Below are 16,469 nucleotides of genomic sequence, written 5' to 3' on the forward strand. Positions count from 1 at the left end.
ACTTAAATTTCTTTTTTTTTTGCCCATTAGATGTTATATGCTAAATGAATAACGTGAGATGGTAAATGGATACATAAAAAAGCTCCAAAAAACGCCCTGCATTTGGGGATTTTGACTTTACACTTGTTGTTATTTACGTTATTCTGAAAATAAAATAAAAGGAGTCTAGTTACTCTCAATGACTCTTCATCTTAGACATCTCTTCCCAACATATAACATTATAATATGTTAATCTTTTTTTCTTTTAAAAAACTTCCTGCAATAAAATTATTATTCTAAGAGACCATTGCGCTTTGAAGTTTGGAAAGAATTTTTATGGCCATGGCTTCATTCACATGCATAGTTTGAAGCCAATATTCTAAATTGTAAAGGAATGTTGTTCGTACCTTTTCACTTTCTCATGTTGTATTATGAGAGTTATGAATTATATATGGTTGCTGAAAGTTAGAAACACTTACTTAAATAGGAGCACTTACATGGAGAAACATAACTAGAAATAGTTATAAGAAACTGAACCTCATTACCCTAAAGAATTGTGAACATAGATATATGCAACAATTTTGATTTAACAAGTTAATTGAAGAGATTATGATATTTTTATAATGAGATTGAGAAAATTAATTTTTCTCACTTGGGAAAGTTAGCTGGAAGGGAATAAATTTCTCTATGGGTTAAACTTTTCGCGAATATCAAGTTAAAATAAACAATTTTTTTGGATGATTCCTCTTTATTAATGTTGACTGGGGGAAGTTTTCACTGGCTCCATCCGACACTCCTAAAATCGGTATAAAGCCAAGTGTCTTACCAACAAAGATTATCCCAAAGCCTTCAAATTACGTTATTAGGACTAGCAATCATTCGCGTACTATGCCCGGAACTGGATTTAGGGTATACAAATTTTAATTTCATTTTATTATTTGACCTAAAAGCTCTAGATAGTCTTACAAATATAATTGAGTGTGCAGTTTTAATTATAACTACGATGTTGAATCCAACGTTATGATTTCTAATCAAACTTAAATACGATTGTTTACTTTAATAAAAATTGTTTCTATATAAATACTTTCCTTCTATCATTTCAATATTTTGATTAAATAATAATTCAATTGAAGAATTAATGCTTATTTTCTTTGGGATTAAGAATATTAATTTCATATATATATTCTAAATAATAATTCTTTAATATTGAGATTCTTTTAAAATTTAATGACCTCTTATTGGTTGTATTTTGGGAATTTCAAATTGCTTAAAAGTTGCTAGTTGCCCCTCAATCATCTTTCCATGTGGCAAGTTTGGATGAGAACCTGCAAAGCTTTCAGTTTACTATATACTAATGATATTGGGTCAATATGACATGGTTTTTACACATAAAAAAAAAGAAATTGAAAAGTGCCCCTAAGTTCTTATAAGCTTCGCTAAATGCATTTTGAAAATTTAAGGCCCTATTTGGTTCCTCAAAGTTTTCTAAACTAGTGTTTTCATTTCCAATTGATCGAGAATGAAAAGATGTCGGGAAAATGCATTTCGTTTCTTAAAAACTAATTGTCAAATTAAGATGAGGGAAACTGTTTTTGAATTAAAGTATAGACTCGAAATAACCTTTTAGTGATCTTTGTGCTTTCATCCCATATGAAACATTGAGATTGTGAAGACCACCTGTTTTACAATCTTGATGGAACATAAGTACACACTCAAGTTGCACTTAGGAAGAAGACCTTTATTTTTGCCTAAACTTTTAGACTTGTTTCTGCTTTCTCTTTTACTAAAAAGCAAATCGAAACCGAAAATGTTTTCTGGAATCAAAAGAGTTGTAAAGTTTCTTATATAGTTGGCTTTCTAGTAAGTACGTTTTCGTTAATAAGTTTCCAATTATTTCACAGTTGCTTTTTGATGTGGTTAGTGAATTTAACTTGTCCTTCTAGGACACTTGCAACAGATTGATTTGATAAATTATATTCAAATTATCAACTTAAGCTGGGGAAGCTATCTTATGCAATAATAATAATCAATAGAAAAAGTATATATTCAAACAGTACGTCATATGCCAATTTCCAATTAAAAGGAGGACACGAGATTCCATCGTAGGGAATCCAAATTTACATTCAATGCGCCACATGAAACTGGAAAATTGGGATTTGTCAAAAGTTGTCCAAACATGTAGTTAAGGTCGTCAATATTATGAATGTGCATAATTAATTATTCTCTTATTCTAATTTTCATCAAGTGAGGGAGTCAGGAAAAAAAAAGATTAAGGAGGGAATCTCAATATATATGACTACATCACATCTAAGAACGAAGAAGAATTGAAGGGAGAGGCAGATTTGTGCGTACCTAATCATCCGTCCATTGTACATCTATCAAATCAAGTTCGATTCGAGGAACGTGGGCGATTTTGTTCCAAATCTTTGCCAGTTTGAGGCTCACATCTTTTGCTTAGTTCACCGCAGTGTTCGATGCGTAATTCTTTGAGGATAGTGAGAGATTGGAATCCTTGCGGCATGGATGATAAGTTGGGACATCTAATCAAGCGAATTAATCTGAGACGTGTATGATTGGGCAGCCATTCCGGAATAGTTGTCAAGCTCGGGCAGTCAAAGACAGAAAAGGACTCCAAAGTGTGGGCCAATCCTTCGAGACATCGGAGCAGCTCCATCACTTGTTCGGAGTTTCCAATAACCAGAGTACGAAGATTCAATGGAAAGTTGGACTTAATATCCGAGGTCAACTCGAGATTGCAACTATCAATAGTCAAGTACTCTAGAGCGATTAATTCCCCAAAAGGCAGAGATATTGGTCTCCCACAATTTAAAATTTCCATCTCTTGAAGGCGAATCAGTCGGCAATTACCTTCAAACAAAATTTTGAGATTTTCGCATTTCTTGAGTCCCAAAAAATGTAGGTTTTCCAAATATTGTATTCCGCTTTCTTGCAAACTCTTCTGCTTTGTTGTTATATATAGATATCTAAGACTAACAAGCCTTTTCATATTTTTGGGTAACTCGCCTAGCTCTGAGCAAAAACTGATGTCTAACTCTAGCAAACTCTGCAGCTCACAAATGGTATCGGGAAGCTTTTTCAACCGCTTGTTCTCAGAGAGATCTAATGATCTCAATTGCTTCAAGTTGCATATGGAACTTGAAAATTTATATTATACATTTTGCTAATCGTTCATCGTAATTCATGCCCGTTCGGTACATCTAGCGATGCCTTGTCGCAACTCTATTGTAATAATTGAGAGAGAGAGAGAGAGAGAGAGAGAGAGAGAGAGAGAGAGAGAGAGAGTAGGGGGGGAGATAGTGGGGGACAGAGGGAGAAAAAGTGGGAAAAGTGAGAGATAGAGGAAAGGAAAAGAGAGCAGCAGAGAGAGAAATGTGAAAGACAGAAAGGGAGGAAGAAGAAAACAGGAGAAGAAAAGAAAGAAAGAGAGATGAAAGGAAAGAAAAGGGAGAGGAGGGGAGAGAGGGAGGGAGGGGTCAGATGAGTCGAATACAAAAGGAAAGGAGGACAGAGAAAGAGAGAGGCGGGATCACGAAAATAAAAGAGGGAAGAGGATAGTGAGCTGCGAGAAAACGAAGGAGAGGAGGAGGAAAGCCTACGCGCACATCAGCAATTTTTTATGAAAATTAACTGCAGTAACTATGTTGGAATCGCGCAAAACTTATGACTAAATTAGCAAAATTGAAAAGTTTAGAACTGGATTAACATGCGTACAATTGATTTAGAATTGATTGAACAATTTCTCTTTCCATATAGTTGCAGGAATTTACTACAAAGAATTGTTTTGTTCTGGACTTAAGACAACAAATTGGGGAGGCGATTGAAGTCATTATGTTATCATTTCCTCTCCCTAGCAAATGTGCTCAAACGTTGTGCGTGCGCGCAACAAATTGACATTCAAAAGATCAAGCAAAGATTATTTTTTTACGACATATTTGATTTATTAAATAATGGATATAGATTATTGATAAACATACACAATATGAACAATGCGTATAAATATCTATGGAATGGAATAAGAAAAGGATTTAGAGATTTGAAATCTTATTAGGAAAGCTATTGTGGGATCGAAAATATGTAAATATTTTAACATTAGAAAGTGAGAGATAAAATAAATTTATAAAATTATTCATTTTATCAAGGACACATATTTGTAAAATAATAATTAAGGATATTTTGTTGAAATTGCCTTTTAGAGTTTGTCCAAGTTCAACCCCCTTACAAGGACTGGATATGCATGGGATTGGGACTTCCTTTATAATAAAGAAACTTCATAGTCTTTTTGAGCAGTGGATATGCTTTTCTTGTCCCCCTGAGTGTCAGATTTTTTAGGGTTGGATATGCATGAGATTGGGACTTCCTTTATTAGATAAAGAAACTTCATAGTCTTTTTGAGTAGTGGATATGCTTTTCTTGTCCCCTGAGTGTTGGACTTTTTAGGGATGAACGGTTCCAGGATTCACTTGGAACCTGGAACTTACCCTCGAATATAGGTTTCTCATTTTTTAGAACTTGGAACATACCCTTCGGAACTTGGAACCTAGAACCTACCTGTCACAAGTTCCAAGGTCTAGCAGGTTCTTTTTTTTTATTTCATTTTTAGTTAAACAAAATGAAAATGAACACAACAATACCGAATAAGCTTGCCATTCACCAAAGAGAATACAAAAGACTAATTTTCCTGGTATTACGGTTCAAATATATAATTAAAATGAGAAGTTATTGCGTTAATCGATAATAAGGGTGAGTGATTCCATATTTTGTACAGGTTCTACGCGAAACCTACCCATGAGAATAGGTTCCTCATTTTGTGGAATTTGAAACCTACCCTATCATAGGTTCCAGGTTGGTTCCAAGGTCTACCTAGGTTCCACCACTTGTTGCTTTGATCCACTGACCACAACTTGTATATAGATACACAGAGAATATAAAACATTAACAAGTTATAAAATGAAAGCTCAAACTAGTGGTTCCAGATTATATATTCATCATCTAATGCCATAAAACACGTGAAGACATAAACCAAGAAAAAACACAAAAAACTTGTTTGGGTTTCAGGTTTCAAGTTCCACTTACCTAGAAGCCAGAACCTACCCATCGAAACAGGTTTCCCAATTTTTGAAACCTGGAACCTACCCTGCATACCTTGGAACCTGAAACCTACAGGTTATCATCGATCAAGTTCTTTGGTTCCAAGGTAGAACTTGGAACTATGCTCACCCCTAGGATTCCTTACGGTATAACCTACATTTCTCCAACAGTCTTAAAAGCTACGGGTGTTCAAGTAATTTTCTTGCCTTTTATGTTTTAATTAAGTGACAGCTCATTTATAAACTATAATGTGCTCTAATAGTCTTTTTTGATTGTCTGGGGTTTTTTTTTATATATCCTGTGACCGTTTCATCTTCATCCTGCGGGAGTGCAGACTAATTTACACATGTAAATGTCCCCCGCAATCTCAAAGACGCGAAGCTATGGCAAGTTCCGTTGCCCATATCTCCATTTCATTGTCATTTTTTATCCACGCTCTGTTGAAAGGATAGGAAAAAATAGCTGCCAATGCAGACCATTCCAATGTTGGTGTGTGGGGACTCCAATTTAGTTCCTGGAAAATGGTTTACCTGATTCATGACCCTCTAAATATCCTGTGTTCCCCTAGCAAGCTAGCTCATCAATTGTCACCAGTAATCTTTTGACATGCATAATGATTGTTTGAAGCATAACACTCTTAGAGAGAGCGGTGGGGCAGGCGGGCGGGGTCACTCCCACATTGTATTAGAAGTAAAATTTAATATTGCTTGTTTTTAACGCCCGAATAAGTGTCACGACCTTCCCAGAGGTAAATTACCAACGAAAAACTATCAGATTACTAAGTAAACACTTAATACGGACTCTCCCAAGTCCATACCAATCGTTGGGGTTTTAATTTAAATAATTAAACATGCAAATTAATTCATTTTGGAGTCACCACTAATCTACTACAAGCCAATTAGTTAATTGTGGGAGAACATTTTACTTCTGTGAATCAGAGAATCTGAATACGGAGACTTGTTTCGCTAGATTAATTTAACGCTCTTTCGGTATCTCTTCTCTTTATTTTGAAAACGTTCTATATACAATCTTTCTCAATTTTATCCTAAGTCACTAACATGTGAGAGTGATCAATGATCATGCAGGGTTGAACATGTCAGCCGACCGTGAGGTGCAACTGAGCGCCCTAGGATCGCCATAGCAAGAAATAGATGGTACGGTAAAAGGATAGACGGGATTAGTGCACCTGTTTTTGAATCCATCGTTTCTTGATGTGGAAATGACGATGATCAGGTGTCGGAGCTCTTCTCCCCTATAACCCCCGGAATCTCTGACGCTATGAGACCGCCTCAGCCCTCACAAGTACCGTATGCGAGGTTTGAGAGTGTTTGAGAGAGAGTTAGGTTAGGGGAGGGACTTCCACCGCTATTTATAGAGTTTCCAGCCATGCCCTCTCATAACGGGCCGGGCTCAACTTGGCCCACACAAGCTAGACCCATATCAGACTGATTAAGAATTTTTATATCCAACCTTATTAGACCAAGCCCTTAAATGGTTAATTACAATCTCAATTAATGTAGCCCACATAAAGGAAAACACTTACATTCTCCCACTTAGGATATATTAATTGAAATCGTACTGTATGTGTGCACCTTTATATTGGTCTAGAGATTATTCTTAATAGTCAATCCGATCCCATAAAGTCTCAAACACCGAATCATGGTAGTAACTGCATGAACATCAAACGCAGAGCCTTCCATGGCTACAAGTGCCTTTGACTTTACTGATAAGGATTCGATATGGTTGTGTGGCAAACGGATAACACCTCATAAAGAGTTATACCTTGTGTGTCATCCCCTTTGTCAGTCTACGTTCTTTCTCCTTAAGTATCACAAAAACCTGATGTGTTACTAGAGAATATCTTTATGGTTCCAATGAACCTACATATGTCCTATCCTTATTGTTAACATTACTTTATGTGTAATAAGACATATCCTTAAGGCTAATAACTGAATGCCCATAGCCTTTACTCAAGGTTTACACAGTACCTTAATATTTTCACCTTTTATGTGTATTCAACATGACAATAATGCATTCAAAAACACCTTATTGAATGCAAATGAGTTGATACACATCCAAAATGTTACTAAATGTAACAAAACACGGATGTAAACTTTATTAGAGCAAAGACAAAAGCAACTACCACTAAACAACAGCATCCCATGATACTCCTAAACCCATGTTAACGACATATTGTTCATATATACAGGGGCGAAGGCCCTTAGTTAGTGTATCTGCTACCATATCATATGTGGAAATATGCTCTACTGTAATGTCGTCATCCCTAAGTTTTTCCTTTATGGTCAAGTACTTGACCTCCATATGCTTAAACCCCATGAGACCTCTGTTGTTGTTAACAACACTGCAGAGTTATTGTCACAATGCAACTGTATGGGCCTATCCATAAAATAAAAAACGGTCAACTCCCTAATGAGGTTCCGGAGCCAAATTACCTGAGTTGCAGCCGAAAAGCATGCTACAAACTCCACTTGCATGGTAGAGGATGTCATTGATTTCTGTTTCTCACTTTTCCATGATATTGCATCTCCTGCTAACTTAAAGACATAACCTGTTGTCGACTTCTTTTCATCCTAGCAGCCAACAAAGTTTGAATCCAAATACCCTATCAGCTGTAAGTCCTGAACATATCTGTAGATCAGCATATAGTCTTTTGTCCTCTTTAAGTACCTCAAAACCTTCTTGGCAGCAACCCAGTGATCGTGTCCTAAATTTGATTGATATATGCCTAGAAGTGCTGTTGCAAAAGCAATATCTAGTCTAGTGCAAACTTGAGCATACATGATACTTCAAAGTGCACTAGCATAAGGTATATCCTTTATTTGAGTTTTCTCAACATCTGTATGAGGACACTGTGACAAACTCAGTTTGTCACCCTTTACGACAGGAGCAGTTCCTAGCTTGCAGTGCTACATACTGAATCTTTCTAAAATATGATCGACATATGTCCTCTGAGACAAACCCAATACTCGGCGAGAACGATCCCTATGGATCTCAATGCCTAGGACAAAAGACGCCTCATCAAGGTCCTTCATGTCAAAATTCTTCGACAACATTCGCTTTGTCTCATGTAGTAATTCAATATCACTACTCGCAAGCAAGATATCGTCTACATAGAGTATGAGAAAAATAAATTTCCTCCCACTGACCTTGCTGTATATACATTGATCCAACTTGTTTTCAATAAAACCGAATGAAGTGACAACACTATAAAACTTCAAGTACCATTATCTAGAAGCTTGTTTGAGGCCATAAATAGACTTTTTCAGTCTATACACAAGCACACCTGAATCATCAGTTGTAAAACCTTCGGGTTGCACTATATAGACTTCTTCATCAATGTCTCTATTCAGAAAGGCAGTCTTAACATTCATATGGTGTAACTCCATGTCAAAATGAGCTATTAATGCCATGATCACTCTGAAAAAATCTTTAGAAGAGATTGGAGAAAAAGTTGCCTCATAGTCTACTCCTTCTTTCTAAGTGAAACCCTTGGCTACCAGTCTGGCTTTGAACTTCTCAATCTTTCCTTTGGAGTCCCTTTTAGTTTTGTACACCCATTTGCAGCCAACAGGCTTGTAACTTTTAGGCAATTCAATAAGTTCCCAAACATCATTATGTTTCATAGACTGTATATCGTCTTTCATTGCATCCACCCATCAAGAAACAGCATCTTAATGAGTTACTAGATCAACCACGTAGCCTATATCGTAGCCATGCTCTCCCATATAAACCATATAATCTGGTGTTATAGCCGATCGTCTCTGCCTGATAGATCTCCTTAGTGGAGCTATTACAACCTCATCCTACACATGAGAGGCTTGAAGTACTTCATCAGGAACTGTTTCAATAATAGGATCCTGGACCACAACAGGCTCAGTCTATGGTGTAGGGGTCTCCATTATCATTTGTATAAATAGAGAGAAAGACACATTAGTACCTACCATATCGTTATCCTCAATAGTCTAAGAGCAACTACCTTCTTCGGCCACATCAAATTCCAGAAACTTCGCTGTCTATGATTCTACAATTCTTGTGCCTCCATGGGGACTGTAAAACCGATACCCCTTCGAATGATCTGGGTACGATACGAAGTAACACCGAGTGGTTCTGGATTCTAACTTGCTCAATGTTGGATTGTATAACCTTACTTCTGCAGGACACCCCCAGACTTTAAGATGATTCAAGCTAGGTTTACGTCCAGTCCATAACTCAAAAGGAGTCAATGGAACAGCTTTGGTAGGAACACGGTTTAGAATGTAGAACGCTATTTTCAAAGCTTCACCCTACAGAAAACCAGGTAAGTTTGTCCTACTAATCATACTCCTCATCATGTCCATAAGGTGCGATTCCGCCTTTCGACCACACCATTCGGTTCAGGACTCCCGGGCATAGTAAACTGAGCCACTATCCCATAATCCTCCAAATATTTAGCAAATGGCCCTTTAAGCTGTCCAGCATTGCCATGTCTACCATAATACTCACCACCCCGATCAGACCTGACAATCTTTATGACTTTTCCCAACTGTTTCTCGACTTCAGTCCGAAAAATCTTGAACTTGTTAAAAGACTCAGACTTTTTTTTAATCAAGTAGAGATAACCATATCGGGAATAGTCGTTAATAAAAATGATGAAATAAAAATTTCTACACAATGTTGCTGTATAGAGTCCACTAATATTTGTGTAAATGACCTCCAATAGGTCAGAACTACGATTGCGGCTTTCTTCTTTATCTTGGTCATCTTACCTTTGCAACAGTCTACGCAAGTATTTAGGTCACCTTTAAGAGCAGGCAAGATGTCGGACTTTATCAGCCTTTCCACACTTTCTCTAGAAATGTGGTCAAGTTGTTTATGCCACAATGCATAAGACTGTTCCTTAGGTAGAGGTATTTTAGAAACGACCTTTTCAGCTGTATGAGCGACGTATATTTTATTGGGAGGCAAACACAATCTATACAAGCCATTTGATATATTGCAGCACCCAACCTTATTTGAATTAAAGAACATAGAAACAACATTGTTCTTTATTTTAAAAGAGTAGCCACACACATCCAAACAAGATACAAAAACTAAGTTCCGTTTGAAGGAAGGTACATAAAAGTTGTTTCTTAACATCATATTAAAACCAGAATCCAGAATTAAAATGACATCTCCTACGAACTCAACGTCGACTTTCTTGTTGTTTCCTACGGTGAGTTTTGATTCATCCTGATTTGGCTTCCTTCTGTTTGTGAATCGTTATATGGTAAACGCAACATGATTAGTTGCATCGCTATCTAGCCACCAAGGACTGGATGGGGCTTCTAATAGGTTGGATTCACAAACAAGTGCCAAAGAATCAATACCTGAATGCTCACACTTGGATAACCAAGTTTTATATCTATTGCAGTCTTTCTTCACGTGACCCTTCTTCCTATAAAAGTAGCAATGAACACCATCCTTTTTCAATGTGCTATCTTAGGACCCAGATGGTCAGAATGACTGGTGGTTTCAGGAGTTCCTTTATGAGTATGATTTTTGACCTTCTTACTCCTCTTGCTGCTGGAACTTGTTGACACCTAAATTTCGGCACATCATTTAGTGGTTAATTGCATAGAAAATTAGGGATTAAATTTTGACCCCTAAACAAAAATATTAAAATTGCATAGCATATAGTTTAGGTTCATATATATTAATTGCATTCCGCATCGGATTGGCGGTGGCAAGCGAGCTTAGAATTCGTCATGTAAATTGAGCTCGGACATCAAACGAGACTCGGCTCACTCGGAAAGCATGGGCCGAAAATTACAAGTCAGAAGGGCTTGGTTGTCTTAATTTGAGCTTAAATTAGCCCATTATGCTTAATTAAATAAAAGCCCACATTAATTCAGCCCACTTGAAATTAAATGATAATTAAAGCCTAAGCCCAAGCCTAAGCCCATTAGGACTAGAAAGCCCGGTTAATTGACCTAGGTTTACATTATAAATACATCGTTATGTGTCATAATTAAAGGGGGCTCTCATAATTTCAGATCAGATTTTTAGAGAGAGAGTCGTGAGAGCTGGGTAACACAACAGAGAGAGAAAGAGACGATTCCTTGGAGGGCTTCACAGAGAAGACGACAAGAAAGAAAAAAGGTCTTCTTCCTTCCTGTTGGTCACGCAAGGCGCACAAGATTTTGGCATGGAGAAGACCTCCACCAGTAACTTTCTCTCTCGATCAAAGTCTACACACTGAAGAGACAAGACAGACGACGACAAATTTACTGAGAAAGAGAGGTGAAGGACAAAGTGGACGTTCTGTCCACAATTCCTTGCGGCTGTCCACGCGTCTCGCGGCCCCGCCATCCATGTTCCTCTGCGTTCCTCCGATTTGGTGAATTGCACAACCGCGAGTAGATCATCCATCAAGCACCGCCGGTATTCCGATCGAGCGTCAACCATCAATCATCGTTCCATCGTGCCAACCACGACAGTGAATGAGCCCACTGTCGCTGCTTTGTCCGTGAACTCGAAGCCTAGCCGAGTCGCCCCCGCACCACCGTGCCAACCATCGTTGCGCCGCTGCCTCTACCGCGCCGTTGCCCCGGAGACGCCGACGCTGCTCGTTGCACCGCTGCCCGGAGACGCCCGCCGCGCCGCTGTCCCTGCCGTGTCACCGCCGCGAGCCGCCGCCGCGAGTCACCGCCACTCCCGACATCGCGCCGCCGCTGCCGACGCACCCCCCGGTCACCATCCCGATCCGCAATCCCGATCTGCTGCAAATTCAAATTAGGAAAGAAATCTGCAAATCAGGTAATTATCTTATCCCGATTTGATTCGAATATTTTTTTGCCTAATTTGTGCTTATTGATATCTAATTTTGCATATTCGAGTAATAAGCATATTCCAATTAGGATTTTATTTCTTTTTTTTTTGAAATATTTGATATCTGATCTTATCAAATTGGGATAGAATTTAGAATTTTCAAAATCCTTTGAATATATCCAAGATATTTGAGATATTTAAATTTTTTCAAGATGTGATCGATTAGGAAAATTTCCTAATCCGCAACCGCACACGTGGAAATAAATCTATCTATCAGGCTTTAGATAGAGTTATTTCCATAGCGGGTATTTCGAATTTTAGGATCGATCTGTCAGGCTTCAGATCGAAACTTAATTCGAAAGATTTAGCGGTTATATGTTTTTACTGGATTTTAATTTCGAATTTCGATAAAAAAAAATACCAAAAAGATTACTCTAGAATAGGTTAATTTCTCTAGTTTAAAATTGCATGTTTAGATAATTGGCATTTTTAATTCCGAATTTCATTAAAAAAAATACAAAAAAAATAATATGCCCGTCATTAGAAATAGGTTACGTCGTCGCATGACATATAGTTTACATGTTAGGTTGCATTAATCGCATGTCAATTTTTTGCACGCCATTACATATAGGTTAGCTTTCATTTAAATAAAAAAAAATCAAAAAAGAAAATTTCTGCACCTTTGAACTCTAAGTCAAGATTTATCAAAATTGTCAAATTGAGTATTTTTCCTGAAATTGGTACCGAAAGGGCGTTAAGGAATTTAGCGTAACCAAGTCCCCGAATCTATAATTTCTAGTTCGTAGAAATAAAATAGTACTCCCGCTATTTTATTTAGGTTTCTAATCAACCTACCCTAAATGATTAGTGGCAACTCCCATTGAAAATATTTGCATGCTCACAATTGGACCTAAGTTGCGATTTGGTAGAGTTTGGGAGAACTCGAGCTAGGTTAGTTAATTTAATTGACCTAGTAATCCATTAGCCTAAGATCGAAACCCGATTGATTTTTTTAGGTCGCGACAGCTTGGTGACTCCGCTGGGGAGAACTTGAATTTTTTTTAAAAAAAAATTTAAGGAGGACTTAGGCCAAAATTTTTATGGAAAAATCACTCGATTTGACAAAATTTGATTGAATTCTCATTCTTAGGTGTTAAATGGTTTTGCAGGATGGGAGTTATAAGGGGAGTAGTGATTGGCTAACCCATTGTTTTGCAGGTTTGGTGGAATTGTGATTTAATTTTTGCACTATTGGAGCGTTGTTTGCTTATAATTGTTGTGCATGATTTACAGTATTTGCACTACACCACACACAACCTGTGACCGGACCTGGGTCACACCCATAGTTTTAAGATGGTATTTAAATGGTTCTTTAACCTTGGCAGTAAGACTTCGCTAAAGGTTATCCCATTTGGATGCCGAAAATTTTTCAAAAAATGGCTCAACGGTCGCCCTCATGCACGTGAGGCTACAATGCATGGAGGTTAACCTTGTCGACCGAACCGAGCCGAAGTGATTGGACCCGACTAGTCATGACTATTGTATGCGAGGCTGCGACTAGTCATGATGATTGTGCGCGAGGCTGCGACATGTCATTCCGTTCATCATTTCATTTTGCCAAAGCCTTTAGGATAGATAGATTAAGGTTTAAACTCACGATCCATGTGCATGTCTCTGTGATTGACATTTTCTCCCCAAAGACGGTAATTTCTCGAGCTTTATCTTTGATTTTCTTCATCTTATTTTGAGTCGGTCCATGATTTAGGTTGAATCATTTGGCACGTGGTCTATATAAGAATGGGTCGCCTTGATATCCGTTTCGTGCCTACTCCGAAGCTAGAGCTCAAGAAGTTATGGAGCCAGTTGAAGCCAGATGGTCAGCAGTACGTTCTCAAGCGCATTGGATTCATGTTGCCGATCCTAGACATAGACATCCAGAGCGGAATCATGCAGGCACTCGCTCATTTTTGGTGCCCCGAGACAACCACATTTATGTTGGGAGGTAAGTTTGAGCTCACACCGACTCTGGAAGAATACAGTATTGCCATTGGAAAATCGATTGAGTTGGATATAGTCGAACCACCCATTAAGGTAGATCCTGTGGTAGTGCTTGCTGAATTTTTGAATTTGACTAAAAAGGAAATTGAAAAAGTATTAAAGGGTAATTGTCAAGCATGCCCATTATCTTTTCTTATTGAATGTTTCGAAAATAACTCCGTCCTCATGAGATCTAAAATTTTTATCTTAGTTTTTTTTGGACTTATCGTTTTTCCATTCCGTCAAAATGCTATTGATCCGGTGATAGCTAGGACGGTAAAACAAATATGTGGTGGAGTTAGTTTTATAAACACAATTCTGGCAGAAACTTTCATGTCTCTGACACGATTCAAGAAAGGAAAGATAGAGCTTTTCGAGCCCCGATTGAGCTTTTACAAAGCTGGCTTTTCTCACACCTTTCTCAATTTAGGGAAAATATGAATGTATTTGAAATGGACATGACTGGTAACCCTATTTTAAGGTTCAAACAAATACAAGATCAAACTAAGAGCTTGCATTATACACAATGGGTCCATCTGTTCAAGGATCCAAGCTCTAAGATTTTCCTTTGGCAAGCTGTGTAGTTTCAGGAGGTGGAAGCTCGACTATACCATGGCGATCAGAAGCCCGTACCTTTGATGGGCATTTATGGGGCAACCTGCTATCAGCCCCTTCGAGTTACACGTCAATTCCGAGTTCTGCAGGATGTCCCACCTCCACTCAGGCCCAATGAATTTCAAGTCCAGTTCGAGAAGGACGAGTCCTACAGAGTCGAGCTTAGGCGTCATTCTGAGGCTTGGAAGAATTGTTCCACTCAGAAGCTGATTTGGCCCGCGGATGAGCCCATCGGAAGGATGAAGAGTTACTTTGCCACGGCCCGGTATATTCAGCATCATACCATCCCGGCTGAGATACTCCTGAAGATCCCGGTCGTGACAGTACAGCATACCCTTCAGACTCAAATCAAAATCAGTGAAGAAAAGGCAACGAATGCCCAAGATAAGGCAGATGCTCTGGCTGAAGAGAATGCACGATTACGGCGCGCCTTGAAGGCCCATTCGTCTATAGATCACGTAGCCTCTAAAAAGAGGAAGACTATCTGATTTCTAGTTTGGTTTAGGGAGTTTTTCTTTCTTTTTAGGATGGAATGTTAGCTTACATTTGTACTTCATGCTATTGATGTTTTTTGGTAATAAATGTTGCTGGACGATCTTTCTAAGAATTCTTTTGAGACATCTTCCTTTTTGGGCAATTCAATGAGAAACATTAAGCTAATTTTGGAATCAGTCCAGGTTTTTATTGAATAAAGCAATTCGGAATTTCGGGATTTACTGGATGAATCGGTCTTTCGAAAGAAATTTCGTCTTGAGGGTCTAGAGGATGTCATGGACCGACTCGTTATTCTTACTTATCGTATTTATTCCACCGTTGCTTTTTGCAGGTAATTTGCCACGGATCCCCCTCATCCTCATAATACCCGATAACGATAACCAACGATTGAAAAATTTATCATCTACGGACTAATCTCGAGGCATGCGAAGGGACGGGAATCGTGGACCTTCATATATGTGATGCAAGCCAATCCAATGACTCAGATGATTCTAATCCGAATGATGAAGAGATACGACGGAACTTGGAAATCCATGAGAAATCTAAGCCTCTGACCGCCGAAGAAACCGTGGTGATCAACCTTGGCGACACGGAGAATCCTAGAGAGGTGAAGATTGGGGCATGTCTTCCTGAAGATGTGGCCAAACGCTTGACCCAGTTGTTGAAGGATTATCAAGACATCTTTGCCTGGTCTTATGCTGATATGCCGGGTCTTGATCGATCGATCGTCGAACATTGTCTACCGACTGATCCTTCGGTTGAGCCTGTGAAACAAAGGCCGCGAAGAGCTAAGCCAGAACTGGCGAAGAAAATCAAGGAAGAGGTCATGAAGCTTCTTGACGTGGGATTTATTGAGACTACCCAATACTCAGAATGGGTCGCTAATATAGTCCCAGTGATGAAGAAAGACGGTCGGGTTCGAGTATGTGTTGACTACCGAGATCTGAACAAAGCTAGTCCTAAAGATGATTTTCCACTCCCGCACATTGATGTGCTTGTGGACAGTACAGCTGGATTCGAACTATTCTCCTTCATGGATGGTTTCTCAGGTTATAATCAGATCTTGATGAATGAGGATGATAAGTTGAAAACAGCATTTACCACTCCTTGGGGGACATTTCATTACAAGGTGATGCCCTTCGGTCTCAAAAATGCTGGGGCAACTTACCAGCGGGCAATGGTCACGTTGATCCATGACATGATGCATAAAGAGATCGAGGCCTATGTTGACGATATGATTGCAAAAACTCGACGTGGAGAAGATCACATAGAAACCTTGACGAAATTATTCGACAGGCTTCGTAAGTTCAAATTGCGCCTCAATCCGGCAAAATGCGTGTTCGGGGCAGCCTCTGGCAAACTACTTGGCTTCATTGTTAGTAACAAAGGGATTGAGATTGACCCGTCAAAAGTGAAAGCCATTTGTG

General features: G+C 38.6%; 1 long non-coding RNA gene and 1 pseudogene across 1 annotated transcript; one reads left to right on the forward strand and one right to left on the reverse strand.

Moving 5' to 3' along the window:
* Positions 1 to 1,159: 1,159 nt before the first annotated feature.
* LOC115678598 (disease resistance protein RGA2-like) lies at positions 1,160 to 8,519 on the reverse strand (annotated as a pseudogene).
* Positions 8,520 to 11,815: 3,296 nt separating this feature from the next.
* LOC130139153 (uncharacterized) lies at positions 11,816 to 14,021 on the forward strand. The gene is made up of 2 exons (XR_008817374.1): positions 11,816 to 11,883; positions 13,661 to 14,021. It is a non-coding gene; the product is annotated as an uncharacterized LOC130139153 (long non-coding RNA).
* Positions 14,022 to 16,469: the final 2,448 nt, after the last annotated feature.

Source organism: Syzygium oleosum, unplaced genomic scaffold (genome assembly GCF_021117445.2).
Source record: "Syzygium oleosum isolate NSW1041296 unplaced genomic scaffold, Sole_v2.1 Sole_v2.10, whole genome shotgun sequence".
NCBI lineage: Eukaryota > Viridiplantae > Streptophyta > Magnoliopsida > Myrtales > Myrtaceae > Syzygium > Syzygium oleosum.